At 38.6% G+C, this 25,097-nt stretch overlaps 1 pseudogene; it reads right to left on the reverse strand.

Annotated features, from left to right (window-relative positions):
* Window positions 1–15,143: 15,143 nt before the first annotated feature.
* Window positions 15,144–24,829, reverse strand: LOC134760319 (zinc finger protein 285-like; annotated as a pseudogene).
* Window positions 24,830–25,097: the final 268 nt, after the last annotated feature.

A 25,097-nucleotide genomic window follows, 5' to 3' on the forward strand; every position in this document is an offset into this window, starting at 1 on the left:
ATATTTTGAACAATTAGATGTAAGTGTAAGTCTTCTGTTTATACTAGAAAGAAGAGAAAAGATTTGGTTGGTATTGAGGATATGAGATCAATAAGGGATATTGCAAATGCAATAAGATCAATGAATTTTAGAAATTGATGAAGTCAATATCACAGTAAACCATAGGAAGATCTAGGAAGAGAATATGTAGGGCAGAGTGTAATGACTTAAATGGAGACTATGGAGGGATTGCAGCTATTGCTAATTTAAGGCCTATAGTATGACCATGGAAATGAGTGTCCCAAGTAGGATAGACAAAAAAGATGACCAGAGGCATGGAAGTCAGCATACATCTCTTAAATTGTAAAATATTTCATATATACATAAAATTATGAGAATAATTTTTAAACACATCCCAGATGCCCAGGTTTAACAAGTGCACATTCACTCAATAGAATACAACACAATCATTAAAGATGAACTTTATGAAGAATGTGGGAAAGAGCAAAATTAACTTATGGTATTTTACTAACTGAAATACTAATTTAAAATTTACACATTATTTAATAAAAAGCAAATATCTACATAAGTGTAAAATAAACCAAAATGAAAATGTTTATATGAGGGTGGTGCTAGTAGGATTATAGTAAGTCCTAACTTAGTTCTGAACTTACCTGTAATGAGGTCCTGCCACTTAAAAAAAATAAATAAAGTTCCAGACACTTTTAAAAAGTCACATTTATTGACGTGCAATGTACATACATTATAAAGTCTACTATTGTTAAGTGTATAGTTCAATGAGTTTTAACAAATATGTACAGACAGGTAACTACCAACACAATCAAGTTACAGAATATTTCCAACGCCTCAAAAACTTCCCAAGGAAAAGGCAATGCTGATTGGTGGGTCCAACAGAGGGCTACGGGAGTACAGGACCCAAGAAACTATCAAACCCAATGATGCAAGACACTGCCTCATTCCCCAACCTGGGACTCAGGAACCTCTCCTAACATTAGAAAGCTCTACTGAGTCAAGGGAAACGCAAACACTTCTAATCGTAATCTTCCGCCGGCTGCCACTTTTCTTCCTCAAGACAGAGGGCCTTGCCCATCTTTGGTTCCTCACCCAGGATGAGGAGGTGCAGAAGCGTCGCTGGGGCTCAAGTCTCGCATGCAGCATGATGGCCGCAACTTTCCCTGGAGCGGAAGTTCCTGCGACTCACTTCCCAGAGTCCGGAGTCACACGAGAGGGCCACACCCTGTACTCCCGAAGAGGAATTGTTGTCGACTATATGAAACGTCTGATCCACACTTCCCAGAATGTTTAAGTGGAACGACGACGAGGAATCCACCAGCCTGGGCAAAAATACTTCCAACTACAGTTCCCAGAATACCCAGCACGCTAGTGCTTCTGCCTTCCTACAGCTCATTCTGTTGGTTAAGTGCGTTGAAACTGAAGGTCACTTCTGTAGCGCAATTAGCGCTTGGGCTTTTTATTTTTGTAATTTTTTTCCTCAAGAAAAAACGAGTATGTGGAAATATAAAGAAAATATAACTATTTGGGGATAAAAGCGAAGGTTTTAGTATGGAAAGAAACACACTTTAGCCGAAAAGTGATGAGTATGGAATCTCAGACGTGGTTTAATTCCGTTGCCTCTTTATAAGTGCCTGTAGTCATCTAGACCTCTGCTTATGCTATCTGGCATGGACAATTTATTTCAAGATGCCAAGAATCCACAAGGAATTCCAAGGACAAATCAGTCTTGAAATCAAGCACAGAAATGGCAAGTTGTATCTGAAAAATGAAGGAAGCTGTACTGGCAGGAAATTCAGAAAATATGATATGGAAAATGGCTCCTGTCTTGAAATTTTTTGCGTTCAAATCAGGCTTGGAATTGGCTATTCCTCTGTTGCCCTTTGACCTCATATATTTAACATGAACTTATCTTTTCTACAAATCTGTTTTATCTATGTGAATTTATGGTTATTCAGGAAGAGGTGGGTAGGTTGAGATGGGAGACGGACTCCAGATATGTATAACTAGTCAAACTACAGGAAGTATGTACTTACCACTTTCCTTCTGGGCAGGAAAAAAATTTTTTAATGAAACTTTCGATATTAACACAAAAAGGCGGAGCTTGCAGTGAGCTGAGATTGCGCCACTGCACTCCAGCCTGGGCGACAGAGGAGACTCCATCTCAAAAACAAAAAAGAAAAAAAAAAGAAAATGATAACTTGAAACACCAAATGCGCCTACCCTAAATCCAAAACTTCCCAACATTTTGCCATACAGGCAATATCTATGACTATTGAATTTTGTTACTGAAATATTTTAGAGCAGATCCCTGGCCTTATCCCTTCCCAATACTATCTGTATCACTTAAAAATAATGATGTTTTAACATAACCACAAAATTGTTACCTTATGAAATAAAATTAATATTTCTTAGTATTATCTAATATGCATCCCAATTTGAATCCTGTTTTTTGGGGGAAAAATACTTTTACAGCTGGTTTATTCCAGTCATTATCCGAATATTTTGATCCATTGTATTTGATTGTTATCGCACCAGGAAGTCATTTACCCTAAACTATGCTCCCACCCCGACCCTCCCACACACAGCACCACCACCACCATTTTTTATTTCCTTGAACTGTTGGGGAAATAAAAATGTCAAATTAGGTGTCTAAATTCTGGATTTGTCTAAAGGCATCCCCATATTTTCTCCTCTGCTCTTTTAAATGTTCCATAAAGTAGAAATTTGATGTAAAGTCTAGATTAAATACAGGTTATTGGTTTTTGCAATACTTCATAGAAGGGACTGGAAATATGGGAAACAAAAACCATATTCTCTTCAACTAACGTCAATGCAAATCCTCAACAAGTTTCCCTCTGAAGAGAAAGACAAAAATAAATAACAGAAAATATGCAAAAAGAGAGATTAAATTATGGAAACCATCATAACAAATCAGATTCTAGACTGAGTACAATGGCTCATACCTGTAATCTCCAGCAATTTGGGAGGCTGAGGTGGGAGGATTGTTTGAGCCAAGGAATTTGAGACCAGCCTGGGCAATGCTGTGAGACCTTGTCTCTGCAAAAAATCCATTAAGGTAAGCTAGGTATTTGAGACCACTTTCATCTCAAAAAATGTTTGAGGTGGAACTTGCCAATTCCTTAAGTTAAAAACCTGAGAAGCTGATAGTTGGAGTCTAGGACCTGCCAAAGATGGGGTGGATAACCATGGTTTAAAATATCACTTGGGTCACAGTGGCTCACGCCTGTAATCCCAGCCCTTTGGGAGGCCAAGGTTAGCAGATCACGAGGTCAGAAGATTGAGACCATGCTGGCTAACACGGTGAAACCCTGTCTCTACTAAAAATACAAAAATTAGCCCGTTGTGTTGGTGCACACCTATAGTCCCAGGTACTCAGGAGGCTGAGGCAGGAGAATCACTTGAACCAAGGAAGCAGAGTTTTCAGTGAGCCGAGATTATACTACTGCACTCCAGACTGGGCTACAGAGGGAGACTCCGTCTCAAAAAAAAAAAAAATATCACTTAGTCTTTGTGTATGGAAAACCAAAGGGCTGCATCCTAGGTGTAAAGCTGAATGGGAAGTAGGCACAACCTGGGAGGTATTCAAACCCAAATCCAAGTCAACTCAATCCCTGACCCCGTATTGCTTGTAAATCTGGCAGAAATAAATAAAATCCTCTATAGAGGTCCTAAGCATCCAATTATTTTTTAAACTTTTTATTTTAAAATATTCACAGATTCATATGAAATTGAAAAGATAGTAAAAAGAGGTCCCACATACCCTTCACCCAGTTTCACCCAATGATTATACTGTCCTTAATTAAAATACAACATCAAAACCAGGGAATTATATTGATGCCATGAATATGTGTAGTTGTATGTTATCAGTTGTAGACTGATACAGCTACTACCACAATCAAGATAAATAACTATTCCATCACTGCAAAGCCTTCCTTCTTTCTACACCTTGATAGTCACACCGAGTCCCCTCCCTTCCACCATTCCTGATATATAGAAAAAACTAATCTGCTTTCCATCTCTACAATTTGGTCATTTCAAGAATGTTATAAAACTAGAACCATAAAATAGATTCACATTTTTCACTTAGCATAATTATCTTAAGATCCCTGTAAGTTGTGTGTGTATCAATAGTCCATTCCTTTTTATTGCTGAGTAGTATTCCACACTATGGATGTACCACAATTTGTTTAACATTTACCTGTTAGGGAATATTTTGGTTGTTTCCAGTTTTTGGCCATTATGAATAAAGCTACTATGAACATTCATGTACAGGTTTGTGTGCATTTGTTTGTGTATGTAAGTTTTCATTTCTCTGGAGTACATGTCCAGGATTGAAGTTAAGGGGTTGTATGTTAAGGATATGTTTAATTTTTTAAGGAACTGCCAAACTGTTTTCTGGAGTGGTTCTACTACTTTACATTCTCAACAGAAATTTATGAGACATCCAGTCTCTTTACATCCTTGCCAGAGTTTGACATTGTTGCTATTTTTTATTTTAGCTGTTCTAATATATGTGTAGTGATATTTCATTGTGGTCTTGATTTATATTTCCCTAATGACTAATGACATTGATTATCTTTGCATGTGCCCCTTTGTCATAGACATATCTTTTTCAGTGAAATGTTTGTTTAAATCTTTTAGCTTAAAAAATTGGATTGTTTTCCTATTGAGTTTTGAGAGTATACGTTCTCTATACAAGACTTTTACACATACATGATTTTCAAATAATCTATAATTCCCTAGCTGGTCTTTTCATTCCTGTGTAAGAGTTATGATTCTATTTTTTGAAAATTATTTTTTTAACAGTTTTGGGGGTCCCACAGAGATGCCAAATAGATTCATGTAACAAATCCAGGTAAAGTTTGTCACCAGAAAAGTACACCTCAGTGATGGTCTTTAGCCCAGTTGCATTGTTTCTTGGCTCCCAGAGGTAAATACAAAGTGGCAATAGAAATTTGTTGATCCTCTGTTTTTCTCATTTTAATTTTCTTCTAATTTTGTCTTTCATTTTTGTTTTGTTTTGTGTTCACTTATGGCTGATAAATTTTCACTATCACTGGCAGCAATAATTGGGAATGTTTTATGATCTTATTTTTAAAGTTACTATCAGTGCTGCTCCCAATGTTCTCAACTTTTTAAGAAACTATCCTTGTCAAAAGGCTTATAGTCTTAGACAGATTTATATGATACATTTCTTCAGCTGCTGCAAAATATGATTCAACTAACTCATTATCAGTAAATAACTTTTCTTGCTTGACTAACAGATTAGGCACTCTAAAACTTACTTTGGTTACAGCCTCATTTTCATTTGTTATTTTATAATAGTAATTCTGCTTTGATAAGACATTCCATTTTAAATTTTTTATTTTTGGCCATAATTATCTGTGATTTGGAAATATTGGGATACATTTTTAATCTGGCAGTATTAATGTTATAATTTTTCTTCTTGTACAGCTGTCACTGCATAACAAACACAATAGTCAGCCATCTGATTCTATAGCAAAATAATCTACACTTTACTATACCTTAAAAGCATGACATTCAAAATTTGATTTTCTCTTCTTGTTTTGACACAACGGATATGCAAAATAAATAAAATATCATAGTAGAGTGATACATATGGCACTCAAAAATCTGTTAACTTGTAATAACTGTGTTACTGTGATTTATGATACACTGAGTATCAGTATGAAGTGATGAGAGCATTATATATGGTCCCTATCATAAGTACACAACTGTACCAATATAACATGAAAATAGCCATAGACAATATGTAAACAAATAAGCATGACTGTGTTTCAACCAAAATTTATGAATGCTGAAAATTGAATTTTACATACTTATCATATGTCATAAAATATTCTTCTTTTGATTTTTTTGACTAAAAATGTAGGCTGAGTGTGGTAGCTCACACCTGTAATCCCAAGACTTTGGCAGGCCAAGTAGGACAGAATGCTTGAGCTCAGGAGTTTGAGACCAGCCTGAGAAACATGGTAAAACCCCATCTCTACAAAAATACAAAAAATTAGCTGGACATGGTGGTGCATGCTTATAGTCCCAGCTACTCAAGAAGTTAAGGTAAGAGGATTTTTTGATTCCAGGAGGTTGACACTGCATTGAGCCAAGATCATGCCACTGCACTCCAGCCTGGGCGATGGAGTGAGACCCTGTCTCAATAAAAAATGTAAAAGCCATTATTACTTCATGGGGGCATAAAAAAACAGTCAATGCACCATATTTAACCATTAGGCCAGAATTTCCCAGCCACTGGGTTACTCCATCTTACCCAGAACCAGAATTCCAAATTGATCTATAAAGTCAACACAGTATCTATCAAATTTACAGCAGACTTTTTGCAGAAACTAATATTAAGATTTACATTGAAATGCAAAAAACTGTCAACTAAGAAAAACTAGAATAGTCAAAATTGTTTTGAAAAGGAAGAACATCATTAGAGGCATAACAGTATCAGATTTCAAAACTTGTTCTAAAGCTCCTGTAGTCAAAACATAGTGATAGCTTAACAATATTTATATAAATCAGTGGAACAGAAGTGAATCCAGAAAATAGAGCTAAGTATATATGATCAGTTTATTTTCGGTGCAACCACAAAGATAATTCAATGGGGGAAAGTTGTTTCAAAAAATAGCACTAGAACAACTGGACACCTATTCGAATATTATGAACCTCAACACTTACCTCACATCATACACAAAAAGAACTTAAAAGAGGTGACAGACCTAAATGAAAAGCTAAAACTACAAATGTTATACAAGAAAATATAGGAGAAAATTTTCAAAACCTTGGGATGGGCAAAAAAAGATTCCATAGGTGGGCAAAAAAAGATTTCATAGGTAGGCAAAAAAGAGAACAAAATCTAATTTAAAAAGATAAACCAGAACTTCATCAAATTAACTTACTCTCTTAAAGTCATCAACAAAATGAAGAGGCAAGCCAAGACTAGGAAAAAATATTCATAATGTATTTATCTGAGAAAGGATTGGTATCTAGGCTATATTAAGAAATCTTACAACTCAACAATAAGGAAACAAACCAATAAAAAACAAGCAAAACTTTCAAAAGTTCTTTTCCAAAGAAGATATAAAATGACCAATCAGCACATGACAAAATGACTGATAACCACATCATTACTTATCAGGGAAATGCTAATTAAACCACAGTGAGATAACACTACAAATAATCCCAATGACTAAAAATCCCAAATGTTTGTTAGCATGTAGAACAAGTGATCTTGAATTGACTGCTAATGGAAGTATAAAGTGGTATACTCGTTTTTAGAAATGGTAAAGTGAAACATACACTTAGCATATTCACTGTTACTTGCCTTGTACCAAAAGTATCATTCTTAAAGATGTGAGATAGTGGTTTGAGAATAAACAAAAATGGGCCGAGTATGGTGTCTCATGCCTGTAATCCCAGCACTTTGGGAGGCCGAGGTGGGTGGATCCTGAGGTCAGGAGACCATCTTGACCAACATGATGAAACCTCCTCTCTACTACTAAAAATACAAAAATTAGCTGGGCCTGGTGGCTGGCGCATGTAATGCCAGCTACTCAGGAGGCTGAGGCAGGAGAATCACTTGAACCAAGGAAGTGGAAGTTGCAGTGAGCCAAGATCGTGCTACTGCATTCCAGCCTGGTGACAGAGCAAGACTCTATCTCAAAAAAAAAAAATGGTCAGAGATTTCAGTAATAAACATAAAAGACTCTAGGAATGGATATACCTAGTGTAGTATAAATGTGACCTTTAAGATCAGTAAATAAAAAAAGGACTCATCAATAAATGTTGAAAGCCTTGACTATCCAATTGGAAAAAATTAAAATTAGATTTGGGCCTGACACCATTTAAAACATATTCTTCATGTTTTGAAAATAATTAGTGCCTGTGGGTATGGGAAAGTTTTCTTTTAAAAAATCATTATACAAAAATTTCATAAACACATTGAAATTTTAACCACATAAATTTTTTTTAGCTAAGTTGCCTAGACTAGAGTGCAGTGGCTATTCACAGGCACGATTGTAGCACCCAATAGCATCAAACTCCTGCCCTCAAGTGATCCTTCTGCCTCCCCAGTAGCTGGGACTACAGGTATGTTACAGGTATGTGCCGCCCCACACAGCCCACCCACACAAAGATTTTAAGTGAACAATAAACTACCTCATTCTTTATGTTAATAGACATGGACAGGCAATTCCTCATAAAGATAACATACACTTAGCTTATGACAGCAATTCAACTCCTAGGTATTTACCCAAGAGAAATCAAAGCATATGTCTGCAAAAACGCGAATACAAGAATATTCTTAGTAGCTTTATTCAAAATTTCCAAAACCTGGAAACAAATGTTCACCAACATGAGAATGGGCAAACTGTGGTAATTTCCTGATTACTCTGAACATAAAAAGAAGACTGACAAGCATAATAATATAAATGAACTTAAAAACATGTTAAATGCTGGCAGCTTCTGTAGAAAACAGAACGGCAGATCCTGAAAAAATTGAAAATACAATTACCATATGTTCCAGCAATTCCACTTCTGGTATGTGTCCAAAAGAATTGAAAGCAAGGTCTTGAAGAGATATTTGTACTCCTATGTTCATAACAGCATTATTCACAGTAGCCAAAAAGTGGAAGAAACCCGTGTACAAAGGAAGAAAATTCTGACACATTCTACAACACAAATAAACCTTTAAGGACATTATGGTAAGTTAAATAAGCCAGTCACAAAAAGGCAAATACTGGACAGGACGTGGTGGCTCACGACTGCAATCCCAGCATTTTGCGGGGCCGAGGTGGGCGGATCACAAGGTCAGGAGATCAAGACCATCCTGGCTAACATGGAGAAACCCCGTCTCTACTAAAAATACAAAAAATTAGCTGGGCATGGCGGAATGTGCCTGTAGTCACAGATACTCAGGAGGCTGAGGCAGGAAGATGGCTTGCGTGAACCCTGGAGGAGGAGTCTCCACTGAGCCAAAATTGAACCACAGCACTCCAGCCGGGGCGACATAGGGAGACTCCGTCTCAAGAAAAAAATTAAAAAAGTCAAGTACTGTATGATTCCATTTATGTGACCCAGAGAAGTCAAATGCATAAAGACACAAAGTATAGTGGTTGCCAGTGGCTGGGAGCAGGGGAAAATTGAGGGTTGCTCTTGAATGGGATAGAGTTTTAGTTTTGCAAGATAAAATGAGTTTTGGAGATTGGTTTTGCAGCAATGTAAATGTACTTAACACTACTAAGCTATACACTTACAAATGGTTGAGATGGTAAATTTCATGTTATGTATATTTCACCAGTAAAAAATTGTAAATAGCTGAAAGCATTCCAGGTAGCTCTAGTTTGCATCTAAGATTAAGAGACATTTATTTGCATCAAAAACCAAGGATCTGAAAGTAACCAATTTATGAGCTCACTAGTTAGCCTGAGAGTCTCACAGATGCTGGCACAAGACAAGAGACTCCTGGCTCTGAGACAAAGGACTTTATTAGTCACAACCACAGCAGTAGCCAGAGTGTCATTCTTTGTAATGGTTTTTGGCATTCTAATCCCATAGAGTGACATGGAAGGCCAGGTGCCACAGGCCTAGCGGGCTGTGGAATAGAACCCTAAGCTTAGGAAACCTGAATCTTTTATGATAGCCCGTGGGAAAAAAACCACTGCCCTTCACCCTAGAGGGAGACACTGCCTTCACTAGAGTGGGCCATAAACAAATCTACTGCTCTAGAGGGAGACACTATATTTTTGTTCCCTAACATGCACCTTTGAAAAGACAGTGGGGAACAAAGGTGACCAGTGTCTCCACTGAAAGACATGCAGAAAAAGAGAAGTAGACACTTAAGTAACCATAGTGTCTGCAGAAAAATAAAAGAAAAAAATAGGGGAAGTAGATACAGAGAATGAGTGGGGAGTGAGGAATAATAACTAATGTTACATTCTAATTCAAAGCCTGTTGACTTCAGAGGAAAAACGCCAATTCTGGTGTTACATCTCCTCTGTGAGTGGTATGCTAATAAATGTTTAATAAATGGCTCTCCAGAAAGAAAAGTATGTACATTATAGAAGTTTACTATAAATTTTACTAACATAGAATGCTTTTAGAACACAATTTATAAACAATAATAAAATATGCAACAATCTTTATTATAAATTACTAATTTAGAAAACCATGTTGAATGAAAAAAAAAGCCAAATACAACAGTATATTACAGTATGATTTCATTTATATAAAGTTCAAGAATAGGCAAAACCAACATATGGTGATAGAAAGCAAAACAGTGATTATATCCTTTTTTGGAAAGAAATGAAGGGAAAGGGGCAAAAGGGAAATTTCGGGGCAAAGAAAATATTTAACATGTTAAATGGGCATTATTTACAAGGATATGTACATTTGTTAAAACAAATGTAGTTAAAGTCTGCACTTTATGTAAATTATACCTGAACAAAATGAGTTAAAAAAAAGACAAGACAGATCAGACACCTTTGGTAGCTGTTACTATGTGCTTCTATGGGCAGTCTAGTGGAGGCATAGCCACTGATCCCAGTCTGCCAGCTGCATGCTATTTGTATTTATTGCCTGCAATTGTATGAAGAACTAGTGTTAAGTAGCCAGTGAACCCAGCATCAGTTATTAAAATGACTATTATTTCTCCAACATATTTCAAGGCTGATAAACTGACTCACTGTATACATGTGGATCTGTTTTTGTACTCCTTATTCTTTTCCATTGATCTATTTTTTCTCTCCTGAGCTAATACTACACTGTATTAATTATAGAACATTTATAATAAATGTTGATCTCTGGTAGTGTAAGTCCACCAATGTTGCTCTTCATCAAATTTTATCATCACACATAAGGGACTTCTTTTTTTTTTTTTGGAGACAGAGTCTCTCACAGCCACCTGGGCTGGAGTGCAGTGTTGCGATCTCGGTTCATTGCAACCTCTACCTCCTGGGCTTAAGCCTCAGCCTCCTGAGTAGCTGTGATTACAGGTGCCTGTCACAATACCCAGCTAATTTTTGGTATTTTTAGTAGACACGGGGTTTCACTATGTTGGCCAGGCTGGTCTCAAACTCCTGATCTCATGATTCACCCGCCTCGGCCTCCCAAAGTGCTGGGATTAGGACTAAGTTTTATAGCGAAAACATATAAGCTATGGGTCTGGAAGAGAACGCACAGGACCACAATTTCTCACACCACTTGAAGAAGCACCAGGGCCTGGGTGAAGCAGGAGATAGACCACACCTCACCCCTATCTTTTTATCCTTCTTAAAGAGCAATTGTGAAGGCATCCATGTTGGTGAGGAAACAAATCGACTATGCAGGTAATCTGGAATACTTAACTAAAGCAGACAATCTGGCTTTAGTTGTCAGATCAAATGACTAATTGATCTGACAGATTGACTAAAGCAGACAATCTGGCTTTAGTTGTCAGAGCTTCACAGAAGTTGCATGAGAATGCCAGGTTCTAACACCTCCCATCAGAAAGAGAAAGCCGCTGGGAAGTTGAGCTCATGTAAAGCCCTTCCCACTGAAGAATGTGGGAGTCTGAGGCTCCAGAGAGCTCCTCATCTAGGCATCCCAAAGGGAACTCCCAGAGTTACCTTTGTACAATTCTGGTCTTTGTACACAATTGTTATTGTGAATGAAACATTTTGGCTACATTTTATAAAAGACTCTTATATAGTAATGCTATGAATTTTCATGTGCCAATTTTGTGTGAAACCAATTTTTTGACCTGATAATTTTAAAACAGACTTCAATTGGTCAAATTTTACAGGCAGATTTGAATTTTATAAGTAAATAGCATTATTCTCTAACATAAAAATAGTACCTTCTTTTTCCTTCCAACGATAACGTCTCAACATTTTTTATCTTGTCTTAATCCCACCGCATGAATCTGGGCCAGTGTTGTGACTTGCTTTAATCATTAGAATGTGGTGGAATTATCATTGAGCCTGTTCTCTGACAAGGCCTTAAGAGATAACAGCTTTTCCTCTTGAAACCCTGGCACTATAGGACCAACACTAGATTGGTCTTCTGGAGGATGAGAAACCTTGATGACAGAGAGAACTTCATTGTCTCATCTATGACCATCATAAAACAGCCAGGCCCAGATGAGCCATCAGCTGAATGCAGATGCATGTACAAAGCCCAGTTAAGATAATCTAGCATGTCCCACACCAGAACTGCCCAGCTAAGGCCAACTGAACTTGCCAGCTCACACATCATGAGCTAAATAAATTCGTATTTAGAGCTACTCAGTTCTTGTGTGTGTTATGAGGCAGAAGCTGATAAGCATATTTAGGATAAATTATACATGAGCAGAGTCTGTTATGCTTTTATCAAATCATTGGATTTGACATGCTCATATTTATTTAGGATCTCTGCATCTACATTTGTAAATGAGTTTGGCTCCCACTGATTGGGAGCTAGACTAATTTCTGCTTTTTCCATGCTACTTTGTTACAAGAGGAAAAGCAAACAATGTTATGAAGTAGGGAGAAAATCCTGTTAGCATCATTTATTTAAAAACCTTAATGTGATATTCAAGGGCTGCTCCTGGCCAAACTGGAGGATTGCCTGGGACACCTCCACCAAGACTGAGGGCTGATTCTGTCATGAGGGAATGTTGCACCCCTTGTAAACCCCAAAAGCTTCCTGGGAAAATGTGTATCCCAGATTTTTTCTCTAACCTACTGTTTGCAAGTAGGAAGACTGGAGTATGTGGTGGACATGGACAATAATATGTGGACATATTTATAGATCTAGATCATTGTTGATGGAGCCATGTTATTCCATTATATGGGATGCCTTAATTTACTTAATCTCTTATACATGAAGCTTCAGGTTGTTTACAGTCTTCTCATTGCAAAATTCTTAGAATATATTTCTTTCTGAAACCATATTTTTCCACTTATGTAATTACATCCTAAAAATACATTCTGAGAAGCAGGATCATTGGCTCAAAGACAATGCTAATTGTACATCTGATACATATAGACAAGATCCTCTCCAGAATCTTTGTACCTGTTTTTTTTTCCCCACCAACTTATGTAAGAACACTCATTTCCTCATTTCTACTGACACAGAATTTTTAAAATACTTCACTCTTATCCACCTTATCAGTAAGAAAATGATGCTTCAGGGATGGTTTTATTTGCACTTGAATGGCTATTCTATTTACAAACTATAACTGGCAGAAAAATGTAATGAAGGAAAAACTAGGAATAAACCATGATCCAAATGAAGAAACCTATAAATCAATTAAAACAAAAAAAGACATTGTTTTTGAAGAAAAAATAAAAGACATTGTGGGCTGAGTGCAGTGGCCCACACTTGTAATCCCTGCACTTTGGGAAGCTGAGGTAGGAGGATCACTTGAAACCAGAATGAGACTAACCTGGGAAACAAAGCAAGACCCCATCTCTACAAGTAAATTTTTTAAAGAAAACATTAGCTGAAGATTGTGGTATATGCCTGTAGTCCCAGCTACTCAGGAGGCTGAGGCACGAGGATCACTGGAGCCCAGGATTTCAAGGCTATAGCAGCGAGCCATGATCAGGCCACTGCACTCCAGCCACCTGGGTGACAGAGCAATACCCAGTTTCCAAAAAAAAAAGCAAAGAGATCTCCTCTCGAATTAATCTATTATCTCCCATTAAATGACTATTTTCGGAGGAAGTTGACAGAAAGAGCATCCTTTAAAAACCCATTATTATACAAATCTGCTGAGAAGAAGACTGCATCAGTCTGCAATGAACACTGTTGGTTTTTTACATGTTATTGCTCACTTTAGTAAATGTTAGTTTTATTCAATTAATTTTATTAAGACTAACCACAGAACACCTATTCTAGTTAATTTTTAATCGCATTTAAGGTGTGAGCTGACAAATTTATTCAGCTCCCACACTACAGGGTTTCTTTATTGTATGAGATTTCTTACATCTGCGGGTTGTACTTTTCAGTAAAGTTTTACCACAGTTATATCATCTTGAACAATTCTCTTTGGTGTACACACCAAAGAATGAAGGTTATCACTGGAGAAGTCCCATCCATACCATTTTAGATGGTCGCACTGCCACATCAAGCCTTAAAGACTTAAAAGCTTTGAACTCTGAATTACGATGTTGCTTCTGTATGTGGACAATGAAACATATTGCTATAACAATATGTTTGACATTCTGTATGACAATGAAACATATTGCTATGAAATCCCTCCATGCTAGTCAGGATGGCCTAGGCAATGCTGCAGTAACAAATAAACCACCAAAAATCTCAGTGGTGAGACACAATGAATTTTTATTTCTTACTCTAAAAAGAAATCCGACACAGATCAGTTAGCGACCTTCTATTGACCCAGTCTGGAATAAGCAGCCTCCAAGGTCACCTTGGCAGGGATAGAGAAGCCTGAGTTTGTTTATAATGGCTAGACCTGAAAGTGGTTTGTATCACTTTTGCTCACACTCCATTGGCTAGAACTCAAACATGGGCACACTCTTAACTGCAAGAGTTACTGAGAAATAGAGTCTTATTATTTGCAAGGAAATAGAACCAGTGTGATAAACACAGCACTGCCTTTGCCACACCCTTCAAATGCCACTTCTGTAGAGCTTCTCGCCTGTGCAGAGAATCTCATGGAAAACCTGAGTACTAATGTTCTTTCATAGTAAGAGCACCGGTTTCATTTCTGAGCACACTTTGGAAGGTTCTTCATACAGAGAGTATTGTTCTGTTGGGGACTACAAAAAATCTAAGGACTTTGGCTAAACTGAAGACCTTACCATAATCATCCCAATTAGAATTTTCTTTCTGGACACACCCTTTAATGGAAATTTGACCTCTAACTACAAACACTACCACAAACCACCCATTTGTCAGGAGTAACGTACTTTGCCATTGTAGCATACAGAAGTTCTTGAAATCCACAAGCCTTGCCTGGCACACTCCAGTGCTGTGGGCTGACATTATCGATGGCAGTGTCCCTGTCTTTTGCTCCCCCAGCCCTCCCACAGGCTGAGTAAGCTTCTATTATCTGGAATACAGTGTGGCTTCTGTTTTCCTAATTTAACCCTGACTTACTATGTTTATAATGTTTCTCTCTGCTCATGTAGTCTTTGATGAGTCAGAAGGTCTTTGCCATGCTCACAATATGTGTACTGTGTCTCATCTATATGCACTCTCTGTTGGGCAAGGAGGTGCGAATTACGACTGAAGCCCTTACCAGATGCCTTACACTTATAGGGCCTCTGTCCTGTGTGGACTCTGAGATGAACATGAAGATCTGAATTCCAGCTGAAGCCTTTACCACACTCATCACATTTATATGGTTTCTCTCTGGTGTGGTCACTTTGATGGAAGTGAAAATATGAACTGTAACTAAAGCACTTTCCACACACTTCACATTTATATGGTTTTTCTCCAGTGTGAACTCTCTGATCAGTGTGAAGAACAGAGCTATAAGCAAAATCCTTTCCACACACATTGCATTTCTATGGTTTCTCCCCTGTGTGGACTCTCTGGTGAATGTGAAGCTGTGTACTTTGGCTGAAGCCCTTTCCATACTCACCACACCTATAAGGTTTCTCCCCTGTGTGAAACCTCCATTGGAGTTGAAGAACGGAGCTTGAACTCAAGCACTTGCCACACTCACTGGATTTGTAAGGCTTCTCTCCAGTGTGGACTCTCTGATGGATAAGAAGGTTGGAGCTCTGTTCAAAGCCCTTCCCACACTCTTCACCATTTGTAGGGCTTTTTCCCTGTGTGTACTCCCTGATGAATACAAAGAAGTGACATAAATCCAAACGCTTTCCCACATACGTCGCATTTGTAGGGCGTCTCCCCTGTGTGGACTCGATGATGGTTGTGAAGGGAACAGTTGCACCTGAAGCCCTTGCCACATTCTTTACATTTGTAGGGATTGTCTCCTGAGGGGAATTTCTGACATCTGGGAAGGTCTGAGCTCTGTTAGCAGCCTGTAGGCCATTCGTAGAATTCATAGGGAGTCTCTCCTGAGTGGGTTTTACAATGAACGATAAGATATTGGCTCTGACTTAAGTTCTTTCCATGCTGGTCACATTTATAAGATGTTTCTCCTAGGTGAGTGCTGTGATGGACACGAGGATCTGTATCATCTGCAAAGGCCACCCCACAGTTATTACATGTGAAAGGCTGTGGTAAAACATGGGCCGCATGATGTTGTTCAACTGTTGATTTCATACTCAAGTTTTTCCCACAGTTGTGGTGTCTATCAGGGTCCTCCCCTTTACGTTCTTGGGACTCATGATGATCACGTGAGGTCCAATTGAGGCTGTCATCATGCCGAGCACGTCTGTACAATTTCTCTTCCACGTAAATTCCCTTATATCTTCCCTGAGATTTCTGGGGCTCGGTCATTATGTTGGCTTTCCTCCAAGATTCTGGGGTAAGAATCTGTGTCAGGCTTTGCCATGCTGTGATATCTTGATGTTTGATAATGGCATTTACTACATAGTTTCCGTTTTCAGAAATCTGAAGAGAAATGCCTGCCCACTCATCATAGGGGGAAACATCTTCTAAATGTGGGGAACATTGTTCTTTAAGGTTCATGATATAATCCTGACTCACACTTAAATCCTGGATCCTTTGTTTCCAAATCTGCCAGCAATGAAGCACTTCTTGAGAAAGGTAATTTAACCCCTTTTCCTGAAGATTCAAAATGTTGTTTTTAATCCCGTCTCCCATTAGAAGAAAGAGAATTTGTGAATCACCTGTCCAGAGGTTTTGAGAAAATGAAATATTATGGGGTGGGAAGTTGTCCCTCGCTTCTATTGACATGTGAAATACTTAGATCCACAGTAATTCTAACCTGAGCTGCCAATTAGAAATCAAGTATTGTAGGGAAATTAAGAGAAATCTTGGCCAGGTGCAGTGGCTTATGCTTGTCACAGCAACACTTTAAGAGGCTGATGTGGGAGGATCACTCAAGCTCAGGAGATCAAGACCAGGCTGGGCAGTATGGTGAGATCTCATCTCTACAAAAAAATTAAAAATTGGCTCGGTTTTGCCTATGATCCCAGCTACTTGGAAATCTGAGTTTGGAAGATTGCTTAATCCTGGGACGCAGAGGCTGCAGTGATCCAAGATTGTGCCACCGTATGCCAGCCTGGGTGACAGAGCAAGCCCTTTCCACCCCCACGCAGCAAAAAAGAATAAAAGGAAACCTTAGGAAAAATTTATGAAGGAAGAAATTCACCTCTCAGCTATAAGAGTAGTCAATAAAAAGACTTTAATAATCTTGCTACAAAAGGTATGGGAAAGGCTCCCATTTTATGTAGTATATGTGTGTATAGAAATAATACATATTGATGAAGTGTTTTTTATATGTTGGGCAGAGTAAGGGACACAAAGTGTCACAACAGGTTTCAGAAACAAGCAAGTCCTATCTCCCGATGGCTTCCCTTCCTTCATATCACTGTCATATGGAGGACTATCATGTATGTTTGTGTAAAACCTGCACAACTGTACATGCTGAGCCTTAAGGGGATGGGGATAAAAAGGCAATGGGGATTGAAATAGGGATAAACTTTGTGAAACATGGTCCTGGCATTGTGCAGGGATGCATATGTAAACCTCTGAGACAAGCTTTAAGAGACATCCTTTTTATGTTCCCCTAGGTTCTTTGTCTTCATGAAAAGATAGAGAGCACTCAGATCCTATAATCCATTTCCTTAAGTTCTGACCTTTTAAGTTATTGCAGAATCTCAAACAGCCATGTCTATGAGAATGGGGAACAGACACTGTGGCACTGTCAATGGCCTGGCACCCAGGGAAACAAGACTGTGGTATATAACAAACAGGGGGCTGAGGCAGAAGAGGATGATCATATTTTTGGGACCCTACGATGGGTTTCAAAATGGCATGAATATCATGGTCAAGTCCCACTGGATACTGCTTCTGGTTTAAGGTTCTTTCTGGGTTGTTTTATTGAAAGTGACTTTAGTTTATAAGATAGTATCAGGGAAAGGGAGACCATGAGCTGCCCCAAATGGGCTTTAAGCAGTGGTTTCCCATTTGTTCTGATTGTAACCCACAATAAAATCAGCATTGTGACTCAGTAGGAATAGGCACGAACATCAACGCAGACTGCTCACTAAAACAGAAGTTTTATCAGCTGATACTTACATACGATGTGTAATGCACTTTGATAAATTCTTTTGTTTTCTGTTCTATTAATCTATTTTTGCTTTTTAAAAATTGCTAGTTATGACACAGTAATTTGATTTCAGGACTCACCAAGAGGGTTTTATCCTGCAGTTTGAGAAACAACTGCAGGGATATGCAGATTTATGTAGAAGGTCCTGTGTCTACAGATTACACTTTGGTTTCACGAGGTTATTTATTAAAAACACAGGACCTAGGGCAAGATTAGGAGAGCTCAAATCCTAGTTCTTCTTATAAGCTGTGTGATCATGGGAAAGTTATTAATTCAGTGACTCAGTTGTTTCATCCCTTGATATGGTTTGGCTGTGTCCCCACCCAAATCTCGTCTTGAATTGTAACTCCCATAATTCCCAGGTGTCATGTCCCATAATTCCCACATGTCACAGCCCCCACACAGAGTCCCTACCAGGGAACAACCTAGTGGAGCTGTGAGAAGAGGGCCACTGTCCTTCAGACACCAGAATGCTAGATCCAACAGCTTGCACCGTGTGCCTGGAAAAGCCACAAACACTCAACACCAGCCCACAAAAGCAGCCGGAAGGGAGACTATACACTGCAGAGCCACAGGGATGGAGCTGCCCAAGACCATGGAAACCTATCTCTTACATCAGCATGACCAGGATGCAAGACATAGAGTCAAAGGAGATCACTATCGAGCTTTAAGATTTGACTGCACCGTTGGATCTCAGACTTGCATGGGGCCTGTATCCCCTTTGTTATGGCCAATTTCTCCCATTTGGAACAGCTGCATTTCCACAATGCCTGTACCTGCACTGTATCTAGGAAGTAAATATATTGTTTTTTTTTTTATTTTACAGGCTCATAGATGGAAGAGACTTGGCTTGTCTCAGATGAGACACTGGACTGCAGACTTTTGAGTTAATGCTGAAATGAGTTAAGACTTTGTGGGACTGTTGGGAGGCATGATTGGTTTTGGAATGTAAGGACATAAGATTTGGGAGGGGCTGGGATGGGATAATATGGCTTGGCTTTGTCCCCACTCAAATCTCATCTTGAATTGTAACTTCCACAATTCCCATGTGTCATGGGAGGAACCCGGTAGGAGGCGATTGAATTATGGGGGCGGGTCTTTCCTGTGTTGTTCTCATGATAGTGAATGAGTCTCATGAGATCTGGTGGTTTTTAAAAGGGAGATTCTGAATGGGCGCAGTGGCTCACACCTGTAATCCCAGCACTTTGGGAGGCCAAAGTGGGTTGATCACGAGGTCAAGAGATTGAGACAATCCTGGCCAACATGGGGAAACTCCGTCTTTACTAAAAAATACAAAAATTAGCTGGGCATTGTGGTGCATGCCTGTATTCCCAGATACTGGGTTGGCTAAGGCAGGAGAATTGCCTAAACTTGGGAGTTGGAGGTTGCAGTGAGCCAAGATAGCACCACTGTACTGCAGCCTGGCTACAGAGTCAGACTCTTTCAAAAAAAAGCGGGGGGCGTTTCCCTGCACAAGCTCTTTTCTCTTTTCTGCCACCATGTGAGATGTGCCTTTCACCTTCCACCATGACTATGAGGCCTCCCCAGGGATGAGGAACTGTAAGCCCAATACATCTCTATCTTTTGTAAATTGCCCAGTCTCGGGTATGTCTTTATCAGCAGTGTGAAAACAGAGTAATACGTCCATAAAATGGGGATAATAACAGTAACTATCTGTATTAGTCCATTCTCATGTTTCTAATAAAGCCATACCCAAGACTGGGTAATTTATAAAGGAAAGAGGTTTAATTGACTCATAGTTCCATGTGGCTGTGGCAGCCTCACAATCATGTCAGAAGGTGAAGGAAGAGCAAAGGGACATCCTACATGGCGGCAGGCAAAGAGAAATCCTGTGCAGGAGAACACCAATTTATAAAACCATCAAATCTCATGGGACTTAGTCACTTTCATAAGAACAGCAAGAGAAAGACTCCTTCCCCATGATTCAGTTACCTCCTACCAGGTCCCTCCTACAACATGTGGGAATTATGGGAGCTACAATTCAAATTGAGACTTGGGTAGGGATATAGCCAAACCATATCTCTATCTCATAAACTAAACTTAGGTAACACATAACTGTATATGAACCTCTGAGAAATGAAAACGAGGTTAGATATTTATCAAAAAGTAATCTAATAAGCCAACACTTAGATTACACTTACTATGTACCAGTAAGTGTTGGCTATTGTAACTGCCAACCAAACCAAAGTTCTCCCTTGGTTCCTTTAACACTGGTTTATCCAAAACATTTGATAAACATTGATTTTTCTGCAGAAGCAACCCATAGATCAAGGCTCTTGATGATGTGTGAATTTTATAAGTCTCATTCTGAGAAATATGAGGAAAGAATGAGAGCCTAAATATGTGATTAGGGGAAGGAGGGATTACTAACTGCATTGAATGCCCACAGGCCAGGTGTATGAGATTTTGGGAGAGCTCCCTCACAAACCCATCACAAGGGACCAGATCCTCACATTGATCTGTAAAAACTCATTAACTGCAGGGTTCTAACCTGCACATGCATCTCTTAGGAGTTTTCTTTCCAGTGGTCAAAGTTTCTCTTTGTGATCTAACTGGAGTTTTCTATCTGGTTTGAAATGATGATTTCAGGACACAGGCCCAGTGGTCTGATGCTCAGTTACTCTCCCACTGAGATGAGTTTCCTGAAGTTTTCCAGCATCACATCTTGGTACAGGTTTATCTGGGGTTTATCCAATAGAGCCAACTCTTCCTTGGTGAAGACAACAGCCATGTCCTTGAATGTCACCTTTTCCTAAAACATCAACCATATGCCATGCCAATCATCCACACAAATGACTGGTCTTAGTCTGTTTGGGCTGCCTTAATAAAATACCACAGTCTGATTAGGTTAAACAAAATAAACTAATTTCTTACTGTTCTGGAGGTTGGAAAGTCTAAGATCAAGTACCACCAAGATAGGTTTCATTCAGGTTTCTTCTCTTGGCTTGTAGACAGCTGTCCTCTCACTATGTCCTTACATGGCAGAGGGAGAATGAGAGAAAGTTCTGTTGAGGCTCTCTCATAAGGACATTAATCCTATTGTATCAGGGATTCCCAAAGGACAATATTAATCAAATTATAAAATACGGCCCAGGAAATAGGCACAGATAAATCTATACTAAGGTTTTGTGCCGATACACAAGTCTAGTACTGTTCCATCATTTCATTTCTCATCACACACCAAGATTTGGTATTTTCACTTTTTCATGGCAGATTAATCTATTTTTATCATGTTAAAAGGATCTAAGAAGACAGGGTAACTAAAAGCCTGGCTCCTAGATTCAAAAAACACAATAGAGAAAAGGGAGATTATTAGGATAATTAAGAACACTTGGATATCAACTAGGTATTAAAAAATGGTGGTATCAATGTGAAATTTCTTGAGTATGTTAGCAGTAATGTGGAAATGTAGGAAAATGCTCTTACTCTTAGGAGATACAAGCTGAAATATTTAGGGATGAATTATAATCATGCCTGCAATTTATCCCCAACTGGGTCATCAAAATAAAATATAGATATGTGTGTATATATGTATATTATGCATATGTTTGTGGGTGATTGTTAACAATTGGTGAATCTAGGTGAAGATTACACATTATGCTATTCTTTCATTTTCCTGATAAATTGAAATTTCTCAAAATAAAAGGATGTGGGGAATAATCGGATATTAATAACCCTCTCCTAATCAAGAAACCAATTTTTACATAAAATATTTCTATTTTATGTAAATATTGCATATTGCATATTGCATATATCACACTGCTCAGAGTTAAGTATTTACAGATATGTTCTCTCAATAGACTCTGCATCTCTAAATAATGCAGAGCTTTCAAACAAAAGTTGTAAGCCGTTACAAAGGACTTCACAAAGAATATGTTCCTAACAATTGTCCAATTACCAAAATCTGACAATGATTAAAAACAAAATCTAGGGGAGTCAGCACGGTTGTCCTAATAGCATCACTCTCTCAGTAACACTACTGTATGCCTTCTTCTGTGCGAGGCAACAAAATTGAATTGGAGTTAATCATTCAGGAAATACTGATACCCTGAAGTCTACTTGGGGTGTTCAAATGTAGGGAGAAGGGGTTAAGGATAGAGGTTCACCCAGGCTACACCCCATTCTACCTTCTCTGCTTCAACTATAGAGCCTGGGAAAACAAAACACTCACTTCACCACCACCCTTGTAGCTGGATGGATGCCTTGTAGGAAGCCTAGGCAGCGATTGTCATAGGATGCAGATACAAGGACAGCCCCAAAATATTAAGAAACCAAATTTTTCAACGAATAAACACTTGCAAAAATCTATAAATATTTTCCTCTCTGAAGCATTCTTGTATAACCATCTATGAAGTATTCTTATAAAATCTTGAACCTGAATCGATTCAAGCATCTGGTGCTTCCACTTACAAGAAATACTGTGGATAGAGTAACACATTGAAACACATGAAAAGGAAGCAAACAAATGCATTCCAAATGTAGGAAAGAACACAGGACACCAAACTTGGTTTCTACAACAAGTCGATAGCAGGAGAGAATAAAGTAGAGGGGCAGATTTCTCTAGATTAAAAGAGATTATGAGACACAACAGCCAACTATAAGATAGTATAGACCTTGGTAAGATTCCATTTGGACAAACCAACTGTTAAAAATTTTTTTGAGATAATCAGGGAAATTTGGTTATTGTCTGGGTATTAGATAATACCAAATAATTATTGATTATCTCATTAGTCAATTTTTACAGAAATATATACTGAAATACATAGAGAATGTGGTAAATTAGATCGCTGTTTAGAAATATCCTCTTCCATGCTCACCAATCCCACTAAAGGACCAGAGTGTGTTTTCTTACCCCTTTAGTTTTGACTTGGCAATGTAACTTGCTCTGGCTACCAAAATGAAGCAGAAGTGAGAATGTGCCATTTCTAACCTGGGCCTTGAGAGATCTCATGAGTTCACTTGCTCTCTTGTCCCTCTGTCTTCACTATGGGGACACACCCAAGCTAACCAAAACAAGCAGAGTGCTACCAAATATTCATGGCATTGGCTTTAGATCCAGGCCATAGCCATTGAGGACAGTGTTACAGGAGGCTGGAAAAATGGTGACCTGGGTGATGTAGTGGTGAACACTTGGTAAAATGTTGCTGTAATTTAGAAGATAGAAAATGTACCTAATGAATCTTGGACTTGGGCAAGATCGTTTCCAGGCAGAAGGATAAAAGTGTGAGCTCATTCATTTTAGTTGCATATATAATAAGGTACTATACAAAAGTGATGTGCTCAGAGAAAAACCAATACAGTGTAAAATAACATGCCTCTTTAAAATACTCTGGGAAAGAAAAATCTGAAAAAGAGATTAAGCAAATCTCTTTGGCAAAAAGTTAATCGTTGAAACTGCATGAAGGGCACTACAAATGGAGCCTCATAAAACCATTTGTTCTTTTTGTGTATTTTCATAATTAATTTTTTTCATGATTAAAAGAAAATCCTTCCCCCACACTGTGATGGTCTTTTTAATGTGACAACTTGGCTAAGCTACAGTCCTCAGTTATTGAATCAAACACTAATCTAGGTATTGCTATGAAGATAATTTGTAGATGTGATTAAAGTCCATAATCAGTTGACTTTAAGGGAGATTATTCTAAGTAATCTGAGTATGTCTCATTCACAAAACTGAAAGGTCTTATGAACAGAGCTGGGGCTTCCCTGGGAGGGGGAGAAATTCCACCCATAGACAGCGGCTTTAGTCTGTGTCTAAGAGTTCTGGCCATCCTTCCTGAGGGACTGCCATGTGGATTTTGGACTTGCATAGTTAGCCCCCATAATCATCTAAGTCAATTCCTTATGATAAATCTCTTAATATATATGTCTTACTGGTTCTGCCTTGCTGGTTGAACTCTGACCAATACATACCCATTCAAATCTTGTTACTTACTGAACGAGACCAGTGACATTTATAGTATAGTCATGTATATGCTGCCCATGCACTCAGATGCTGTGGCAACACCAAATTGCTATAAAAATTTCTGAACTTTCTCTTGATTCTTTTTTCCATATGGGGTAGTGATAAGCAGTTCATGGACTGGTACTGGTGCATGAACCACACTTAGAGTAGCACCAAAGTAGACATCTTGAAATCTGTGAGTTTGTTTCTTCACTTCTATAAAGGGAGTCAAACCACCTGCCTCACAAAATCATTATGAGCAAGATGAAGTACCTAATACATAGTAGTCACTCAAAAAATGCTGACCTCCTTTCAGAAAACAGAAGTGTCTGGTTCCTCAGAATGAACAGTATATTTAAAGAGAAAGAAACCCTTAACTTACCTGGAACTTAATCATACCATCTTCCTTTTGGAAAGGGCAGGATTCTGGAAAAGCAGAACTGCAAAGAAGAAAGAATCCATGAGATCATGGATTCAACAAGTTATAAATGAACATTGGTTCCTTCCTTATCTGTACAAATTTCTCATAATTCCTTCTCCCCCTAGATATCGTCTCTTCTTGTTCTGAAAAGACTGCACTCCCATCTCCTCAAGACTTCCCTAGATTTGTCCCCAGTCCCTCAATCTCAGACCACTGTGTAACTCCTATCTCTCTCCTCAAGCTTTTGGCTCAAAACCTGCACATTCTTTTCCTTTTCTCAGACTTGTGAATGAACTGACATAACCTACATCTGAATTACGCTGGAAAAAAGGCTCAGAATTGCTGAGTAAGGGAGCAATCTCAGGGCTGGGCATGGTGGCTCACGCCTGTAATCCCCAGCATTTTGGGAACCCGAGACAGGTGGATCACTTGAGGCCAGGAATTCTAGACCAGCCTGGCCA

The sequence above is a fragment of the Pongo abelii genome, chromosome 17 (genome assembly GCF_028885655.2).
Source record: "Pongo abelii isolate AG06213 chromosome 17, NHGRI_mPonAbe1-v2.0_pri, whole genome shotgun sequence".
Classification (NCBI taxonomy): domain Eukaryota; kingdom Metazoa; phylum Chordata; class Mammalia; order Primates; family Hominidae; genus Pongo; species Pongo abelii.